This window comes from Lepeophtheirus salmonis, chromosome 6 (assembly GCF_016086655.4).
Source record: "Lepeophtheirus salmonis chromosome 6, UVic_Lsal_1.4, whole genome shotgun sequence".
NCBI lineage: Eukaryota > Metazoa > Arthropoda > Copepoda > Siphonostomatoida > Caligidae > Lepeophtheirus > Lepeophtheirus salmonis.
The window spans coordinates 31,386,638-31,404,937 of record NC_052136.2 but is presented as its reverse complement, the minus strand read 5'-3'; the positions used below and the strand labels follow the sequence as shown (position 1 = coordinate 31,404,937).

The window sequence follows — 18,300 nt, the reverse complement described above, 5'->3', positions numbered from 1 at the left end:
TTAGCATCTAACCAATCAGTTAAGTATACTGATTAAGGGAAAAGAAGAAGAAAATTCGACAGCTGACAAACAAATAAGTGTACATTTTTGTTTTTGTGAGCACGGCGTTACTTTGCACAAAAATATACAGTGTATTTTGTTATCAGCTGTCGATTTTTACTTTTTTTTCTCCTAAACAGTGTTCTGAATTTCGATTGATTAAATTATAATTAGTGCCTTTAAGCTGTAAAAAATTGGCTAACCTGAGTTATAACCCTTTTTTCTGTATCTTTTCGGAGAACAGTTGCGTCATACAATTCAGGTCACGACGTGTGACGCGGTTTTGGATACAAAAATACAGAAGAAAAAGAAGCGTCTGATAAAAAGACATTAAAGTAACGTTGAAAATTTTGGGCTGAGACGAGTATCCATATCTCAGAATTTGGCACACTTAACCTACTCATGAATTTAAGTTTGTGTGCCAAAATGCATCCAAATCTGTGGGGTTTTGGGGTTAAATCTTTTATTTATTTTCGTTGATTTTACATGGAATGACCCCAATAGTAAAAAATAAAAGGGAAGTAAGTACATGATATGAACTAAAATTATGAATGTGACATTAGATCAGGTTTATCAACGAGTGTGTACAGCTAAAATTCAGTTACAGAGTACTATGTCAATAGTCTAAAGTACTCTCTGGCTCATCACGTTGTATTAAAAACAATGTTCTGAAGCTGTTATAATTCTTCTTTTACATTTTAGGGTAAAACATCTAAATATTGGGTATTTACCCATAAGTGTGCTTATAAAAAACGGAGAGAAACACTTTATTGGCAAGTTGCCGGCTACTACCATTAAACATTGATACAACAATATAACATATTTACTTAATATACTGCATTTCATTGCTAATTTTAATCGGAATATCTCGAAAACAAAGATTAAGCTCTCTCCAATTATATTGAGTTATATTGTCGATGAAAGTTATAGCTAAAAAAGAAATCCAATATGACATATGAATACCTCCGAAGGATTATTAACATATGGATTGTAAAGAGCTATACAATCATGACTAATTGACAATTCAATATATAGTGTATATTCTAAATATTATGAAATATTTATGACATCGAATTTAATTATGATTACGAAGGGTAATGGCAATATTATAGTTTATATAAAAAAAGTACGTACAAAATATTTTGATAAGCTTAAACGTCTTTGATATGGGAGGGAATTTCAAGCTCAAAATTGAACGCAGCCTCAGATTTAGGACTGATTTTTTTTTTGTTATTATGTAGAGAAACGTTATAATCATCCGAATTTACAAAAAGTGGTAGTAGATACAAATGTTGGTCATACCCTTTTCCATTTGCAGGCCCATATATAATATAGAATTGATTTGTCCAAGGTCATTCCTCTTTTTTTTTTGTCGACATTTTGAATGAATACATGTACTATAATATCTAAGTATTAGGGCTGGGATGATACGTAAAATCCATGTTACGGTAAATTATATATTTAATATAACTAATTTTCTAATGGAACAAGAGCCAACCAACTAAAAAATACATGATCTGCAAAATGTCTTGCGACTAGTGTTGTGTCAGTCCTTAATTATTCGGTCAAGTCCATTATTAGGACAGGTTCTAACAGTCCTTGGGACCGGTCCTTAAAGCTGTCAGTACTAGAACTGATTAAAAAAGGGAGAAATAAAGTTTATTGTAGTCATCAAGGACGGAACACAAGAAGGCCCCACTGTCTACCGTTTTCTAAACAACCTAATATAAGTTAACAATGACCACGTCATATTGGAGGCATAAGAAAATAAAGTGATTTCCATTTCTATTAAAAAATTATTAGAAAGGGACTCAATTAAGAATTAACTTAAAAATAGATAAATATGCTATTATAAAGAAAACAGTACCCTACCCTCGAATAAATAATTTAGTTCCAAATTAATAATGTGGACCACAAAAAGAAATGGATATGATAGAATAAATCAGTCAACGATTTGAAAACAATATTGTCCTTCAGTCTAGAAATCTATCAGCTAAAACCTAAACAAAAAAGCAAAAAAAATCGGTTTCCAAGTGAGTATTAACACTAGTATACCTTAGATAAAAATAAACTCGTATATTTAGTATTTCTAACTTCGCGGTTATTTCTGTGTTGTAGAAGAAGGAGTCATTGACTCTTTTAGGGAAAACAGTTATTTATATTTTAGCATACATATTTGTGTAACGATTGACCGAGTATATTCAGATAAAATATGTATCTATGCATATTATATATATTATTTGCTAAAAGAGAACAATATTCAAATTAGAGGATGCTGTGGTTTTTTCAAGGAATTTTCTTCCTTTTCAACTACTATTTATTCATCTTGAAACTAATTGTACATGTAGCTTGAATATATGACGAGCCATTTTTCTTTCACTTTAAATGTGTCCTACAAAATTTAAGCAATTTTTTTATCCTTCATTTGTGTCAATAGTAAAAATGATTTACTCGCTATTTCGCAATTGAGTGAAGGAGTGGTGTGATTTACCGATCCATGCCTTTATAATGTACTTTAGCATGGAATGATAGAGACCTCGAATAGTAACTCAAAATTATAATTCTCACATGAGGGGAACATTAAAAGAGTCAGCCTTTTTTTTACTCAATTTCCTTCAAGAAGGGAAGTAAAGAAAAACAAGCTAAGCATACTACAATAGAAGGTATTCCCAAACATGAAATTTGCCATTCAATTTTCAAAACAGTTATATAAATACCCAACGTATTTAATGGGTAGCTACAAGTTAGCCAATTATTTCATTCTTCCCCAAAAAATTGAATTATTCTTTATTTAGTAGTAAATATATGAGATAAGCGTAGATGAATCAACAGCGTACAAAAAAAATGTTGATAGTAAGGCAATTCTTCCCGACTTTTTAATTATTAATTAATAATTGTTGAGAATTGCTTACAGGTAATTCGAATTGAACTAGTCAACACAGAAGTAGAAAGTAGACAACAAATTACCGTGAAAGCGTTTGTTTAAGTAAGGCTTCGCTTTGTTTAATGTTAGTGAGATAACATAAGAAGACAGGGTTGGCTTTTTAGGGAAGCTACACTGCGGACAAATGCCCCTAGAGTACATACGACAATTTTGAAGTCTTCCCCACTAATTAGATTGGAATGTGACTTTCTATTTGAGGGGAATAGAGCGTAAATACTATGTAAAAGTAGAATACAAAATATATTTTAGAAGCTTTCATAATAGTTGATTACAAAATTTAAGAGTTGACTTGCTAATTTAAAATGAAATGTATTAAAGTTAAATAATATCTATAACAACAATTTTATTATTGGATGCCAACAATAGCCATACACTCAATTAACTGTACTTTGATATTCTTGTCTACTTCATATCATATACCCAGGCAAGGAAAACGGGAAAACATTCTTTTGTATTGCAAATACATACATAAACACGTTTTGCATGAAAGGAAAAAAAGATTTGTACAACAAAAAATATGAACTAATTCATAATTTCAAGATGTCGTAACTTAGTCTGTGATTCCCATTACCGGGTGGTTCATTAAAATCTGATGACTTTGAAATGTATACCTCAACAAGATATAATTTATTAATTAACAATAGAATTTCAAGAAAATTAATATGGGTCTGAGCTCTCTTAATCAATAATGTATCTAGCAATGCATCATAGCGGTAATGATGGTTTCCAGGCAGGACTGACATCTGCTGCAGATATAGTCCTGTATCATGGCTTCCCAGTGCTGGCTAACAGTGGCTTTGAGGGCCTTGGTGTTTGGATTACAGACACCACAGGCCTTCCCTTTGACATGGACCCAAAATGTATGATTGAGGGGGCTGGCATGAGGGCTCTAGGGGTGGGGACAAAAGTGTCAAAAAAGAGTTCAAAAGAACTATAAAGACTCATTCAAAACTTACTCAAAAGAGTCTTGCAAAGGAGGAGATTGTTTTCCTTCATTGCTGGTGTCAAAAGTGGCCTCTCCATCCTCACAAGGCTCTCTCCACCCACTTTTTTATATAGCTTTCTGGACTTTTTGGCGTGAAACCCCGAGATCTCTTGTATGGGCCCTCATAAACTAGAGGGATTGGCTTTGGCTGTTTTATTTAACTCCTTTGGTTCAAGTTTGGCCTTTTTGAGAGGGTCCTCCTTCCTCTCCAACGTTTCTAGCTTGCTGACAGCGTAGACGGGGGTCCTGGAGCACCAAACTGCTTGGAGTGCGTAAATGAAATTCGTCATTGACGGTCAAGTGTCATTTTCTCGACTTATTCAAAAACCGGAGAACTCGAGTTTTTGTTTTGTTTTGTAACTAATTGTGTGTGCTTTAATATATCAAAATACGAATTAATTTCAATCACTCAACCTTCATTAATCATTAAATTAGTAAGTGTTTAGATTTCAATGGACACCCGGTATTACTATCAATTTTTTTGTATCTGTGAGAGTGATCATTTTTATACCCAAATACGAGTATGTAAGTAGTTGAAATAATTACTACACTGGGACTGTATATATTAAGTATAACGGAACGCATTAATTTGCAAAGTTTTATTTATAGAAAAAAAAATATATTCATTTCAATACTTCGAAATAAAGTAGCAAAAAAATATAGTTGATATTTTGTCATTCATCTTAATATGGTGTTCATTTGAGTGTATGAATCATCAATGGTCATTGCTCAGTTTTCATCAATACCATATACAGTAAAATCTGGACAAAGGAACCAACTATTTTTGTTATGAAAAGTTGACTATATCTGGATTTGTCTTATATCCAAAGTATATACAAAAACCTCGATTTTTGAATACTTATGTAAATAAGTAGTTTTGAAACTTCTTAATTCGAGGCAACCCGTGTTTAAGTTAGAACAAGTGCTGAACAGTCAAAAGCTTCACACATACTTGATGGCCTTATTCTTTTTCATTAATCACATTTTCAGTTAGTAACAAACTTCAAAGGACAGCTATCAAAATATAATATGTTCCTCAGTTTGTGAGTTACTGTGACGTTACTTTTTATTTTTTCTAAAAACAAATGATCAAAAACAATTTCGTTTTTTTAATCTTGCACTACTTCTTGATGGGAACAAATAACGTTCAAGCTAATCAATAGATCGAAAAGTGTTAACAAGACTCTACATACTACGTCAGAAACAAACATTGAACGTTAGTGTACTGACTTCAAACGTCGTCGTCGATACACTAATGATAGAGAACGGATTAGACGTCCAAAGGAGCTGGTAACAACAGAAAAGATCAAAAAATCGTTTTGAATCATCGCAATGTGAAGTTGAGTTAGTTAGATGACATCGTAAATATATGAAGAGAACGTGTTGCCTTTATATTGCATGAACATTTGTCCATGAGTAACCTTTGTAAAGAGTGGGTCCTGCGTTTGCTCACTATCGACCAAAAACAAAAATATGCTAATGATTCTGAGCAGTGTTTGGGCATGATTTAATGTAACAAACCAGAATTCTGGTGTCAGTAGGTGACAATGGATGGAACATGGATTCATCACTTCACTCATGAATAAAAAAGACTCTCATCTGAATGTACAGCAACTGAAAAACCTCGTCAAATGCTTCCAAAAGCACAACAATCAGCTGGAAAGGTTATGGGCTTCATATTTTGGGATGCACATAGACATCATTGAGAAAAGAAATACCATCAACGGTTAATAATATACCATATAGCGTTATCGCAGCGTTTGAAGGCCCCATTTGAAGAAGAAGAAAGTAATGTTTCACCCGGATAATAGATCGCTCCATAAGTCAATCAAAACAATAGAAAAACTACATTAATTGAACTTCGAATAGCTATGTCATCAACTTTACTCTCCATATTTGGCTCCCAGTGACTACTGACTTTTCACATACCTAAAAAAATGCTTGCTACTAAGAAATAAAGTGGTTATAGCTGAACCTGAGAACTATTTTGAGGCCCATTTATAAAGCAGTTTATAGAAGTGACATTAAAATATAAGAGTGGCGCTGAAATTATTGTATTTCTCTTGATTGAAGTTTTATTGATGAATAAAGTCAATTTTGAACAAAAAAAAACAAAAAACATATTCTCTTTGTTAAGCCCTGGACATTAACAATCTTCTTTAGTATTTCTACGTAGGTTAAAATTCTTTGAATTCATCAGATTATGACCATGTGTAATGATTTAATTAATTATTCGACCAAACTACTCCATATTTGGAAATAGATTCCTTTATTTATGAGAAACGTTCTTTTGCCATGAAGTATCCCTCTATTCGTTTTCCTCATCTTCACTTAGATTTTAATGTAAAAGAAGTTCAACCCTCGGAATATGTTTCCGTAGTGACCATGGAACAACTCATGAAGAAAATGAAGAAAGTTAATCGTTTTGAATGTGGATTGAATTGGACGAAAGTCTAGATCATTTCTATTGAGGAATAATCAGTCATAATTTGAGGAAATCACATAAATTTTTCACCACGTCAAAATACTAGAGCGAATTTATTTATTTATTTCTACCAGCGGCGATAAACAAAGCCTATAAAGGTGGACTTATTTTATAAATATAAAAATCATCGTTCTTAATAATAGTGATGCATTTATAATACAAATATTAAACACAAAACATAAAAAAACGTGAAAGTGCAGAGGAAAAAAAAACAACAAAAAAACAAGTGTCACACACAAAAAAAGAATTTATTAAAAATTGCTTGAGGTCATCCTCAATCCCTGGCGAAAGCAAAAAGGTATTTTCTGCTAAAGTGTAGTGTAATCATATCTTTAATTGCACGTCTATGAGACGAAGTGATGATGCCAAGTCTTTCGATTTTTGCATTCGTAGTTCTCGTTATCTCCTTATGAAAGAAAACACTACACAAACCTGGTTTGCACCTTTTCTAAGGAATCAATCAAGTACTTTCTTGCAGGATTCCACATCTCAGATCCGTACATTAAAACCAGGAGGACATAAAGTTATTATAGTTTTACCATAAAAAAAAGTGTCACTAATTTTGAAGCTTCTTTTAATAATTCCCAGGTTACGATTCTTTATAATGTATTGAATATGCCTCTTAAATTTCGAATCATGGGAGATGTAGATTCCTAAGTCCAAGTAATAATCTACCACCTTAAGACTTGTGTATTGTTAATGTCTATCTACGTATTTCCAGAAAATGTGTGCTCCCTGGATGGATATAAAAAAAGAGCAACGAAAAGATTCATTTAATTCCTGGACAAGAATAATAATTAGATTTCAATCATCGATTGGAGTAATCAGTTTTTGTTTATTTTCTATTTTTTTATTTGACCACTGATTCGAACATTAAACCGATGAAACCGTTCCAATTTCATCTGCACCTTCTCTTTTTTCTAATTTATGTAGGATACTTTTTTTTTTGAAGGAGTAGAAATCAGAAGAAAATACTTGAAAAAGGAGAGGTTTCGTCACAAGGTCCCTAAAAAATTGAAGGAGGTATTCTTGTAAAGATGGGCTGACAAATAATCACAATAAAAAGGGAGAAATTATGCAAGCAAAATGAGTACGAAAGCACTTCAGTGAACCAAAGAGGTAAAATACATAGTTACGATGTGAAGAAAGAGTCGATCCCGTCAGAAAAAACAAAACAGAACAAAAAAAAAACAGTTGACCAAAACATTTGAAGAGTAATAGTTGTAAAAAGCATTAAACGTGTCCATAATATTTTTATTTTTTCAAATGTTTATTGTAATAAAAATAATTCATTACTACAATTAGATGTCAATAGGTCAAGTGATTCCGATTTTTTTTAAACTGATTATTTGATGAAATATTTTAACATTTTCCTCCAATTTTTAATTTTAAATATAGTTTTATTTAACCTTCTATAATATGGGTGATGGATTAGGGAGATTATTCTGACTATAATTCAATTCAACAATAGATAATTATTGATTCTTAAATTGACTAATATTTATGTTTATGCTCCAATTCTTTTTGTCCCTGGAATCCTCAAACATTTTCGTTTTCCCGAATGATAGATTTTTATGCTGGCATAACATTTTGAAGTAGATTGCATTAGTTTTAATATATGATTTGATTCAGGCGATGAATCCAAAATATTTTCATTAATTGATTGAAAAGCCTAATTATTTTTCTTAAAAAACCAATATTTTGTACAACGGCAATCCCAATACTAAAAAAGTTATTGGAGCTTAGAGCAAGAAATTAGATGTTTTCGATTGTTTTGGTCAACGATATTTTTTCTTTCGTCTGCTGTCTCGACGCCAAAGAATTTATCTTGTAATTGGTCAGTACCATCACTCTATGTATTTTTTCTCTATGCAGTGAACTCGCCTTAAAGCCATCAACAGCTGACAAAAAAGTAAATAATGCGCACAAAGTAACAGTAGATGAGGAGGGGATTCCTTTGTATAATTGTAGTACCTGTAATTAAATACCTTCCCCTAACTACTTACATATGTTGTATAAAGTATGGCAAAGAACCTTGCATGTATTGAGAGACAAAGGTCATTTCACGAAGTAAAGATAATAAACGGGTAGGTATATGTTGCAGGCACCTCATTTTATTTGGCTTTAAACCTATTTATTGTAAAATTATTTGAGCTCTGACTCAGCACTCCGTAACCAATAATTTATATATCTCAGCAGCCCATAAATAGCATTCTGTTTTATGATAATTATACAAAAAAAATTCTTTTTGAAAAATCCAATAGAAAACAGAATTTTTTTTTACCCCTCTAATTAAATTGCACATCTTAAGAAACATTTTATATATGTAGAATTTAAATAGCGTTAGTTATGTTCCGCTGTGTTCGTTCATTGAGAGTAAAAAAGGACAAAATTGTGTCCATTGATATATATATATATATCAATGGACCAAATTAAGGAATTTTTCATTCTTAATAGAAAATGTAATATTTGAAATTTTGCTTAAGAAATTTTAATATTTGAAACTTAATTAAATTTTTGTGCGAAAAATTTCATTCTCTGTGTATAGCTATAGATTTTTGAATTTTAATATATATTTTTTTTAATTTTAAAATATGATATATTTGGAATTTAATTTCAGAATTTTTTTTAAATTTCCGTTTATTCTGAACAACTCTTGATTTTTGAAATTATTTCCCAAAAAATTTAATTTTTTTGTAAACATCCCTAGATTTTTGAACTTTTTTTTTCAAAAAATTTAAATCTGTTTCCAAAAAAATCAATTTTTTGCAAAAAGATATGGATTTTTGAAAAAAAATTTCCTCAATATTTTTAGTATAAATTTTTATGCAAAACATTTGTGATTTGAAATATTTACCAAAAAATTTTTTTGTGTATAGCTACGGCTTTTTGGGAATTTTTTCCAGAAAAATTTATATTTGAAATTTAATTTTAGAAAAATTTTCTGCAAATTCGAAAATGTTATATATTTGAAATTTAATAATATTTTTCAATTTTTTTTCCAAATAGATTTTTAGAACTTTTTCTCTGAAAAATTTTATAATTTAATTTTTTTTTCAAACTTTAAAATATTATGAATTTGAAATTTAATTTTAGAAACTTATTTCCTAAAAATTTCAGTTTTTTTGTGAACAGATCTGGAGTTTTGGATTTTTTTTCCAAAAAATTCAATTTTTTAAAAATAGCTATGGATTTTTGAAATTTCTTGTTAAAAAATTTAATATCTGAAATTTATTTCTAATAAATTTTATCTTTGAAATTTATTTCTAAGAAATTTATATTTGAAATTTAATTTTAGAATTTTATATTTGAAATTTAATTTTAGAATTTTTTATTTGAAATTTAATTTTAGAATTTTAGTTCCAAAAATTTTGAAATTTCAAAAATTCAAAAAATTAATTTTTTTAGAGTAGCTATAGATTTTTGAAAGTTGTACAAAAAAAATTTATATGGGAAAAAAAAATTGTATTCTTTTATATATTTTTAAAAGAAAAATCCAAAACAAAGCTCCTCTCAAAATATACCCAGGAGGGCTTGTAGGTCCTTGGCGTCAATAGTAAGACTGACCCAATTTGATTTAATCATATAGATATGTGTCACAAGAATATTTTGATTTAAAAGACTATATAACATAATATTTTAAATAAAATATGTCCTTTTCTATTATATTTTATGATGATGTTTAATTTTGGCTACTTAAAGCAAAATTAACGGCTCTTACAGAAGGTTAATAAGAACAATTTGACTATAATTTGTCGAAAAATAACAATGTAGTCCATACTCAATTATAGCATGTTTTTCCTGGACGGGCCATATATATTTTTTTTAACTATGGCAAGCTCAAGGTTGTACGATAACGCGTGTACAACTGATGTTTGACTTCCACCACGCCTATAATATTGACGTCATGGTAAATTGTGTGTTTTGTCAAAATCTGTTTTTCTTGCCCAGCAGTCGGTACGATACATTAAATCGCAAATCTTAGCAATATTGACGTCATAGACAATGAGTAGTTACGTGTTTTGTCAAAATCTGTCTGCCTTTACCAACAGTCGGTGCAATACATCAGATTGAAAATTCTAGCAAGCCCGATTACGTGATGGTCTAAGCTTGTATTTCTATTAACCTTGGACTAGCTGAGCCTTAGCTAAAGAAGTTCAATGCTGCATTTTTTAAATCTTAGATCAAGTAGTCACAAATTGTAAAATATAATAATATATTCCAAAATGAGGCCTGGGTAAAAATGAAAACAAACAAAATATCATTTAATAATATAGATAACTAGCAAATGTTTACCTGGCGTTGCTCGGGCCAACGAGGGAAGGGTAAATCACACTGAAAATGGTCAAATTAATTGAGAAAATTAAAAAAATATTCAGAATATATTTTTATTCTTAGGAATAAATATAATCCTCATAATTCTAATTCTCTTGGATTCTTCACACTATATCAATCCCGTTAAGTAAGTAAGATAATCCACAAAGTCTCATCAATGCACCCCAAAAAAAAAAAAAGAAGAAATAAATAAATAAGTATACTCTCCTTATTGCCTCTTGTAACCTGAGTAGTAGGATTAATTTAAAACAATATATATTGTGTTATAAACTTTAAATAACATACCAACACATCCAAAAAATTGTCTAGATAAGAAGTTCACTTCAAAAAAAAAAAAAAGAGTTATGAAGAATAATGATGTCGATAACTGGATCATTTTGCAAATATTGCAAAATTATGCTATAAAATGTTCCAAAAATTGAAAATACATAACAAACTGTTTGGAGTCTAGGATTTTTTGTCCAAAATCGGCTCATCCGTTCATTTCTTTAGAAATTTAAATTTAAGGCTTATTGATTTCTTCGTGTTTGTTCGTTCACGACTACCACGTGACCTTTTTGTCTAAATTTATTTGGCAGTGGAAATCATGTGGTTGTTGTTTCGATCCTTTTCGATTCAATATGCAAACCAAGTCCTACCACTTAATATATACTTTACTTATAATTGTTCGGAACTAGGCACTAATATGCATACAATATTTATATTGAATAAAATATATGAATATGTATACAGAAGAAGAGGCAATATCGATATTGGGAGGAAAGTGATGTGATGCAGACTTACATATACATTATTTTCGTATTAGTTTGTCAAATATACTACTACAAGATTTTAAAATTAAACAGTAAGGTAATATTTGTTAGAAGAGATAACCTTCATAGAGGTTTTAGATACTTTTAAGCCCACAAGTAGATTTGACGGAGTTGTACTATAGAGATAAAATACATACAATGATTACGTTGAGCAAATGCAAGGATTTTTTTTAGAGCTGAGAGTTAGTTGACCAAAACAATGGAAAATATTTGTTTTATTTATCCATCAATCACTCCAGATCTTGTATGATATCATTTAAATCTTATATAAAAACTGAAGAGTTCTACATAAAAAGATATAATTAAACGTAAAATAAACTAAGAGTCGAATATAAAAATATTTGAAGCGTACTCTAGGCTGTTAACATATCAATTTATTAATAATTGCTACTATGATTGAAATGCTTAGGTGAACTACAACGGCATCAATTTCTTTGTTTGTTATTTCAATAGGTTGTAACTTGTACCCACAAAATTAAAATCCAATCGATTTGAAAATTACGTGAGCATTTCATGTTTTTTGGAGTCGGATTCCAAAACAAAACAAAAATTATCTACAAGGTAAGGTAGCAAAACATGTACCGTTAACTAATGTTTATTTTCTCCTTTCTATGAAAAGGCTTAGTGATTAATTTTTGATAATCTGTTTCCAACGTCCTTTTTATATAAACAAGCTAAACTAATTATTTAGTCATTTCATCATCATGAGCCAGCAATATGCAAAAGGAAGCGCTTCTCAGATCTCCTAGATGCTGGAGTTAATATGATGAAGATAACGGACATTCTTAAGTATTCCAGGATCCTGATTTTTAAGTTGGCCAAGATGAAAAGAAATGGAAAAGGCGTTTCCAGGATGTCAGGAAGAGGGGGAGGGGGTATAATTTAAAGAGGGATACGAAGTTCTTTTTTAGGTTTTGAGAGAAGAATATAAAGGAGGATCCCACCAGGTCGATAAATTGCCTCGCCAACGACTACTCTGTGGCTCCTAGGACCATCAGGAGGTCTATAAAGCCCATATTAGGATTTATTTATTTAGGAAGGATCCCATACCACCTTCTGACAGAGGGCATGAAAGCCAGAAGGCTCGAGAGGTGCAAGAAAATCGTCACACGCATCAAGGCAAATGGGTCAATTGTAAAAATTGAACCGCCAGGACGACTGCTGGTTTGCGGAAACAAAAGAAGAGGTCCACGGGCCTTACCACCCAAATATCCGGTCCAAACAATGGTCCTCGGAGTTGTGGCCTCTGATGGAAAGAAGATGTCTTCGTTCTTTTTCATGGCTGGACATAAAATCGGCTAGGATGCCTACTATAAAGTGCTTAGGTTCACCATCTTAACATGGCTGAAGACTAGTTACCCGTAGGGTAACTACGTGTGGGCTCAGGACGGCGCCTCCTGTCACACGTCCGCCAATTGGCAAAAGTTCTGAGTGGATAAGCCTCGATACTAGTCCAAAGAAATATGGCCCCCTTGCACACCATATTTGAACCCACTGGACTTGGGGCACTTTGAAGAGGGAAACCAACAGGACCTCGCCCCCAAATATAGACTCACTGAAGTCCTCCATAGTGGTTGTATGGGACAACTTGTCATAAGTGTTTGTCATCAACTCCTGCATGACCTTCGGAGGACGTTTAAAGGCTGCGATTGATAATGAAGGTGGCCATATTTTTTGAAAAAAAAGATTTGAAAAAACCTTGTCTACATGGTTTGTTAACCTTATTTTTTACCTATTATTGAAAACATAAAGTTATTGATTTGTTTCTTAATCCCTCTCTCGAGTCCACATTTTGCTGCCTTGCTCTGTATATAAATTATTTGTTTAATAAAAATGATTCTAATATTCATTTAGTTTGTTACCGACTGAATGTTCTTTCCATAAAATACTATTTTCTTCGCACATAAATATATTATATCAAATTAAATACTCAACTTCATACTATGCCATCGATTTTTAGTTAGAGTATAGTTTTAAATTGAAAGTGTATTTTAAATTGGTCGGAAAAACAATATTATACTTTCTTAAATGATTATTCTTAAATTGAAAATATCTGCTTGATTTAATAATAATTCTTATGGTTGTTATAAATTGTTTGTACCCAGTAAATTAAAAAAGTAATTATTAAATTTTATTTATCCAACTGCAGAATTAACAATAAATTATGTATAACTAACTTTCTTATTTTCACATTAACGAATACTAATATATATTTGTAATATTGAAATAAATAAAATAATCAATATTAATATCGATACTAAAGATTTTACATGTTTTAATGGTCTTTTTAGGTATTGAAAGTTTTCTACGTTTTTTTAAAAAGGACGTTCTTTAATATCTACAATCCACATATATGCAAAGGTATATTAGACTGTCTCGACTCTCAATATCAGGTTAGTATTCCTTCTCTTTCTCAAAGACCTTTTATGCCAGGAACATCCAAAAAACTAACTTTGGCTAAGTTAAAGGCCTCTCCAGACATTTTTGGGACGATATAGGCGAGTGGTTGGGGAACAAGGGTGAATTAGCCCAAATAGTGAAATTTAAATTTTTTTGGGGGTAATAGGACCACTAATTCCTAGTGTTAAATCAAATAAATAACATTTCTCTATAGGGGTGTCCGGAGGGAGTGGGCTGGAGCAGCTGTAGGCCCTCCCAAAAAAAATTGATTTTTGGTTCAAAATTGGGCATTTTTGTTCTTCTTGTAGGGACATAATATCGTTAAATTGATCTTATTTGAAGTGATAGTTGTTGTACAAAAATAAGATCGTAACTTTTGATAAATCCCTAAAACAGCAAATTATAAAATTTAAACCTCTTAGACATAAATAATATCCTATTATGGCATAAATGACATCATAGGGAGCAGAGGACACAAATTTGAAAAAAATAAAAGTAATCTTTTTCTTTTTGAAAAAATGGTGACCTTTTCCAAAGAAATATTTGTTTTCTAAAATAAGTCATCAACAGAATTCTTTCAAAAAGACCACAACAAGAAGGCCTTTGAATGGGGGTTCTTTAAGAGAGGGAAGGGTTAAAAATTACGTTTTATAAATGGTCCTAATCCCCCATGTTAGTTTTTTGACCAAGGGGGGTATTAACTTAAAAGGGAACAAGTTTAATAGCAATAATATGAATAATCATGCGATATATAAAAACCTCGTAAAACTCTTATTATTTCTTATACTTTTTATGCACAGCGGCACCTTTTTGAAGACGGTGTTGGAAAAATAACCCTATTTGTTAATACCTCACTAAAATAGCATGCATATTTAATTTAATAACAATTTAATCATCTTAAAAAATGAATATACAATATTTCAGTAATTACATAATGTTGACTTAATTACAAAAGTTACTACTAAATAAATTTGCTGAAATGCATCTTACTTTTAATTTCAAACTGTGATTCGTATATACTGGATAAAGATGAGCTGAGTGGTATAGATACACGTATTCATTATCAATTAATGATATATATACATGTGTAGTATCTATATTAATGAGGTAAAGTGTGTCTGTATGAATGTATGTTTGAATGAAAATCAGTCATTTTTGATCTACTCAATAGACAATAACAATCTAGAACTATACTAATCATATATCAAAGGAGTTTTACAACGGCTGCGTTGTGTGTATACAGGGTGTACTCTGATGTATATGTTTCCTAATGTATATCATATTCATGTTCACATTTTTGATCTAAGAAATAACAATGGAGTTATGTTATTAATGAAATCTGGCAGGCGATATGCATTCTTTATAAAGCATGCGTAGCTATATTGTATATAGGTAGAGACTAAAATACTCTATGGTTCATCGGTCATAATGTCAATTTTTGTTTAAAAAAGGATAGTATGAATAATGTTTTCTTGAATATCCTGACGTTTCTTTATATTAGCTACAAGTAACTTATAACGAGGAGGAAGGGCGGATGAGGAAATATACCAGGACATCTGCGAGAATTACTCCGATATCGATCCTCAATTGTACTCAAAGTCCAACAAAGACTAACAGTTATAACTCCGCAAAAAATCCTCAGGGGTACTCTTTGTCTTTTATGAGCACACAAAAAAGTTCAATCTGTTTTTTTATATATCCAGAATACCTTTTTTTTAGTAGAAAACTCAGGAGTTAAATAATAATGACAACACCTGGGGAAAAGAAAATTCACTCTTCAGGTTACCACCTCTAAAAAAATGGAAGAGCAAAAAAATGCAACTAATTAGCATCACTAGTCAATAGTCATCTACCTATTATACCGACAGACTTGACTGTTATTTAAGTTATCAAAATATGTACACTGGGCTCCGAATATTTTGTCTGTAAAGGAAGAGGAAGTTTTTCTATAAATTTCAAGGTTAAAATGATACATAATAGGTATAAAATTCAATTATTTTTTTTTTTAAATACTTCATTATCTTTTTACATGTAGCTGATCTATTTTTACAATACACCATACTACACATTACCATTTTGACAAATATATTCCAATTATTTGCTATTTATAATAAATTCTTAAATTAAGCCCACAAAATAGTGAATAAAAATCATCTAAGACCTCTCAAAAAGGTATTTATGGCAGTTGATAATTTTAACCCTATCAGCAACAAGAAGAACAAAACATCCTCTTCTTTTCCCTGCACTTTTCCTTGAGTGTTTGAATTGATTCCATTAAAAGGGTGAGTTCCATAGTTACTTACTTACTTTTAGACAAAGATTCATGGTTCTTTCATTGCCCCCTAGCGGGTAAAAGTATAATCATAAACAACTTGATTTGAAAAATTGTGATATCTTGTTCATCATTTCGCCCTTTTGTTTATAGTTTAGATTCCTCCCTATTTAGAAAACTAAATAGCAAGCAAGGATCACTATAGTTTATAGTCATATCTGTCAGTCAATATTTATATCAGTTCTCAAAATTACCGTATTTTTATCACGAGGATTATTGTACTTTTCACAGTTCTAGGTAATTTATCACTTATATTTTCGCCTCTTATAATTTTGCCACTGGTAATTTTTGCAGCAAGACATGTAGTCCGCCTTTTAATGTTTGTATATTATCGGTTCAAACTTTACTGTTATATCTCAATCAGAGGATTAATCATATGGGAGAAGAAGAAAATAGGAAAGCAGTGATTAAGTAATGAAAAAGAAGTCCTCTGTAATCGTGTACAACTTATATTTTATAAGGAGAAGGAGTAATGAAACACGGCTTTGGGATGATGAGTCTATTTCAATAGGACTCATTGACTTGTGGCACGTTAATGAATCACAGTCGTGATCTAAGTTGAGGCTTGAAGAAATGGAAGAAACTCCATCGATAGAATGAAAGGAATAATTATTGATGAATCATAGCTATTGACAGAAAATTGTGGGTGACCACTTATTTCTCTACCATATCGACTTTTACTATCAACGAGATTAAATAGCTTACAATGAATATCTCTTTTCTTAGATTCATCTCACTTGGTCTTTTTCTGATCCATATGGAGAGTGCACGTATTTTCAGAAAATACAAAGGTTGACATATAAAATTATCTTTAGTATATACCTGTATGTGGTAAGGAAAACTGCTTGATTTGATAAAAGATTATAGGTAATAATCTTATTAATTATTCGACTAAACATTTTTAATTTGTGAATCTATCTCATGTATTCATGAACAACGTTTACCATATATTTGTCTCCTTGCCTCTGATTGTTTTTTTATTCGGGAGAGACGCCTAAACAAGATTCTCATCCTCATTTAATGTTTTAGATGATTTTTCGTAAAGAAGCTCAACCCTTCTTTACGAAGCCTCGATAGTCACAAAGGACTGACTCATGAATAATTGGAACAGATCATATCGTTTTGTATTTTGATCTTTTAAGTATCAAGTGAATGAATATTAATTTGAATTTAATCAATTATTGAATTAGTTTTCGAGTTTAGTGTGATACTGATGGATGATGAACATAGAACTAAAGGGATGTTCAATAGAGTCTCAACTACATAATAATGGTTTCCTCATTTTAAGGATTTGTGTGAGGATTATGTGTTAACTATTATTCAAAAAGCATTATTATATAATTTTTACAGACATACTCAATTAGAGTATATACAAAAAATTGTAGTTATTATTTGTATTTCTGAATACTGACCCATTTAAAAAAATGCATAAATAATAATAATATTTTTTTTTATTTTACCATATTTATTACATATGTAACTGCAAGGAACTCAATAAATATTCACTATGAGCAGAATTGAAGCTTTTTAATTATGTGCCATATTTTTTTTTTAAAAGATTTTTTAAATTCTTTGAATTTTTGTAGGATATTATATTTTAGATGTTGTTAAACTAATGACCGTTTTCACATTTGGATTTCATTATCCACGTTAAAATAATGAATGCTCTTTTATCATTGTATCCATTGTAGCAATAAAACACTCCACCAAAAATCCACCTATTAAGAAATTGGAGGCACGAGACATCAGCTCTACTTTAATCTCATAATATTTAGGCTTAGAAGGGCTTGATAAATGGCAATAGTCTCCATCAAAAAGAAATATCTCTAAATTATTATTCTCTGAAACGGGATGTATTCTTGCTGTACACAGAGGGGATTCGCATTACCAATAAGTTTTTACTACGAATTTTTTATAAAGTCTGTAAATGTAATTTTGACCATCCATTAACTTTGAACATCCTCTATT

At 30.8% G+C, this 18,300-nt stretch overlaps 1 long non-coding RNA gene across 1 annotated transcript; it reads left to right on the top strand.

Moving 5' to 3' along the window:
* Positions 1–6,772: 6,772 nt before the first annotated feature.
* On the top strand, positions 6,773–7,349 carry LOC121120600 (uncharacterized). Its single transcript, XR_005865113.1, has 2 exons — positions 6,773–7,116; positions 7,175–7,349. It is a non-coding gene; the product is annotated as an uncharacterized lncRNA (long non-coding RNA).
* Positions 7,350–18,300: the final 10,951 nt, after the last annotated feature.